Genomic DNA, 3,964 nt, shown 5'->3' with positions numbered 1-3,964 from the left:
ATGTGTCAAGAGGGCTGCAGATGGTGTGTGTGGTCCACTCTATGTTGACACTGAAAGCCTTGTCATTGCAAGGAACAGGGTGCTCCAAACAAACTACTAACAAAAACACTAAGCTCAGGCTTCTCAGAGGATTTCTCCAAAGCTCATCTTTTCCAACTGGAATGTCTTCTAAAGGCCGCCTTAGAATGGTCCAGAAAGAAGTGCAGTTACGATGCAGGAGCAAAGGAAAACGTCTGGCTCACCCATCCCCCCAATGGGTAGTTAAACGGCTTCTCCCTTGGCAAGACTTGAGAAACAGAACTGTGCCCCGTGGTCTCTTGTTCCAAATTTCAAAGGGAAATAGAAGCCCACTTGCTTTTGCGGTCTTCGCCCCTCCCCGGCTGTGTCCCCCAACCCTCCACATTTACACCCTTGTCCTGGAACCAACTTAGTTTCTGCAGGAGTTTCTCTTCCACTTGCCCAAACTGAACACTCACAGACATTTCGGCTATGAACTGCTCACAGCCTTCCTTGGTGACTTGCTTGCAGTACCTCAGGTCAATATGACAGATATTTCCACAGCGTTTGAAAAAGGACAGGCACTGGTCAGTGACCTTATTGCAGTCTGATAGGTTGATCTCTGTCAGAGAGTCTCCGGTGGTAGTGCTGACTACAATGAGGTTGATGGACTGATCAGTGACATGATTACATCCTCTGCATCCCCACCTAAGTGCATCCAGATGGAGCATCATGTGATCAGGCCGCCACCCATTAGCCCCTCACCAGACTCGCTGCCCCTTGATGATGGAGCAGCCCATGTCATGCACAGGGAGGTGTGGATGGCAGTCTTCAGCTACCTCAGCCACTAAGACCTGTGTGTCTGCATGTGGATCTGCAGAACCTGGAACCACTGGTGCTACGATAAGCGGTTGTGGACCCGCATTGATCTGAACCACTGCAAGCACATCACGCCCCTGATGCTGAGTGGCATCATCCGGCGACAGCCTGTCTCCCTTGACCTCAGCTGAACCAATATCTCCAAGAAGCAGCTGAGTTGGCTCATCAACCGGTTGCCTGGGCTCCGAGACTTGGTGCTGTCAGGCTGCTCAAGGATTGCTCTCTCAGCCCTCTGTAGCTCCAGTTGTCCATTGTTCTGGACCCTGGATGTCCAGTGAGTAGAAGGACTAAAGGATGCCCAGATGCGGGATCTCCTGTCCCCACCCACAGACAACAGACCAGGTCAGATGGACAATTGGAGCAAGCTCCGGAAGATTGTAGAACTGTGCCTAGCTGGCCTGGACATCACAGATGCCTCCCTGCAGCTCATTATCCACCATATGCCTCTGCTCTCCAAGCTCCACCTCAGTTACTGTAACCATGTTCTTAATCTTTACGATGGAAGGTGGTCAAAATGAGAAAGAGAAGATGTCCCGGAAAATTGAAGATGTGAGGTCACAAAAAAGCCTTGGTCAATTGTTTGTAAAGAAACAGTATTTTTTATTATTATTATCAAAAGAGAAATGAAGCAGAAAAATGAAGAATTTTCCTTGAGATTTAAAGAAATGTCATGGTAAATAGCTCAAGAGGCAGACTAAGCTAGAATGAAGATCTACATTTTGTACAACACAAGTAAATAACATAATCTCTAGAAATTGCATCAGATGCATAATGCATAAAGCCCAAGATATCTGAGCAAAAGTAGTTAGGATTGCTAAGGGTGGGAATTCATATAAAGTACATTTTATGATAAACCACTCTAAAACTGTGGGTGCTATTTTACTATTGAGAACTTCAGGTACCTTGCAGTGGCAGTGGCAGTAGTCTAAAGGAAACTGACTTACTACTCCCCTTGGCTTCTTCTAAGAGAGGTTTTTCCAAGAGCAGGTGTCATCGAGGGATCCAGTGCTGGCCACCAAAACATGAAAGGAAGTAGATAGACACTTCTGAATCTCAGAAAGTCATGCTTCACTTGGAATGTGAGCAGAGAAACACGCGACTGTGATCACATCTTTTGACACCAGGCATCATTTGGGAAAGCAGCCTTGGGAAGGATTCAAGAAGGAGCCAAGGTTGAACTGTAAGTGAACGTCCTTCAGACCATCATTAAGCCACCAGTAAGCTTCCCTACATCATGGGTTTGGGCAATGGGAGTCAATATATTTCTTCATTTTTAAAGCTACTTTGACTTTTCTTTTCGATTTGCTTCCACTAGATATACTGTATGCTCCTTTGTGAACTGATATCCCTAATGATTTCTGTTTGCTAACCATTTACTAGGGCTGAAGATGACTGAATGGCATGTCTTTGAGCAGTCCTGATATTTGTGTCACCCAACTTTCTTAAAACCTCATTTCTAAGTAATACTTCCTGACTGTGTCTGCAAAAACAAAGAACAAGATGACATTTCATCACATTTCCAATCTAGCCTTGTCCCTCCATAGCCCAGTTATCATTTATGCTGACAGTTTCTAAATCCTCTCTAGACAAGAATATATTTTGAATTCCAAAGTTATACATTTAGCTGTCTCCTAAGAGATCTTTACTTGTGATTTCACAGCTTAAGTCTAGGATACAAAAATCAGGTATTATTTTTTCCCCACAAAGCTTAATTTCTCTTTCCTTATCCGCTTCTTAGTCAGTGATATTGTAATTCAAACCACATTATTCTATAATCTTCCTGACTCCTTCATCTCACCAGTCTTCAATAATGTCCAAGTGCTGTTGATTATATTAGCATATGTATCATTTACCACTGTAATGTTTCCTGAATTTTCATACATCCATTGAAGGCAAGCTTTCATCATTTTTGATCTCGCTATCAAAATATGCTTCTAATTCATCAGAATCTCCAGGCTCCTTTCATTTGAACTTTTCCTATGCATGGCTGCTAAAACGTATACTTTTTCCTCCTCAAACTGCTTGCCATGTCATTTTCTGTAGCATGTTCCTTGATGAAAATTACCTAAATGACTACAGGTTTTTAAAATCTTTCTCCTCACCAACGAGCTTTACAAACATTCCCACAGGATTTTCCCATTCAAGTTTCCAAACTATGTTTCTTGGTTAATAACTCTCTCTAGTCATCACTCTATTCGGTTACACATACTATTTAATTACCTCCCTTCTACTAGGCATCAAAGTCTTATTTATCTTGAACATACAGCACCTAGCGATGTGGACACCATTAAGTGATAGTTTAAGCTTACATATAATGATGTTGAGTAAATGAATGGTAAATTTCAAAACTTGTTAGAAATGATAGCAAAATGGATACTAAACTACTAAGAAAGAACAATCTGAGTGGTGTTCATCTACTGACCAAAGAAATTGAGAAAATAACCCTAAAATTTGCCCTTCTAAATACAAATAAACCAAAATATCCAATCATTAAATGGGCTAATGAACACAGAGCTCTCAGAGGAGTAGTACACATAGCTGATACACATACAAAAGACATTCAACAACCTTAGCCATCAGGGAATTGCAAAATAAAATTTTAATTGAGATTTCCTCTCATTTTACTTCAAATGATTGCCATTAAGAAAACAAGTCATAACAAACACTAGTAAAACTGAGGGGAGAGAGCCATTGAGGGGAGAGAATGGAAGTTAGGTAAGCCAGTATGGAATTCAGTATAGAGGTTACAAAACTAAAAACAGAACTGCCCCAGCTAGTTAACCCTCTGCAGCAAGGAGCTAGGGGAGGGCTGGTTTTCCTGCTTTCTCACACTCAGGGTCGGCTCACCCACAACCACACCACCAGGGTCAACTTTATTCTGTTGCCAAGGAGAGGTGCAAGGGCCACTCTCCTGAGTGCTGCTACTGGTGAGGGACACAGACAGCTCTCCTGATCTCATTATCTCAGGGCCAGCTCTCCCACCTTCTACAGGCCGTGTGTGAGGGCACCTCTCTCTCTTGTCAATGCCACCATATGGCAGATGAGGGGTGGGCCAAGATCTCTAAGCCTTAGCTGACATATGGCCCAG

The 3,964-nt window shown here is 43.0% G+C and overlaps 1 pseudogene; it reads left to right on the top strand.

Moving 5' to 3' along the window:
* Positions 1-397: 397 nt before the first annotated feature.
* LOC114695668 lies at positions 398-1,394 on the top strand (annotated as a pseudogene).
* Positions 1,395-3,964: the final 2,570 nt, after the last annotated feature.

The sequence above is a fragment of the Peromyscus leucopus genome, chromosome 18 (genome assembly GCF_004664715.2).
Source record: "Peromyscus leucopus breed LL Stock chromosome 18, UCI_PerLeu_2.1, whole genome shotgun sequence".
In the NCBI taxonomy this organism is placed as follows: Eukaryota; Metazoa; Chordata; class Mammalia; order Rodentia; family Cricetidae; genus Peromyscus; species Peromyscus leucopus.
This window is presented reverse-complemented; position numbering and strand designations above follow the sequence as displayed.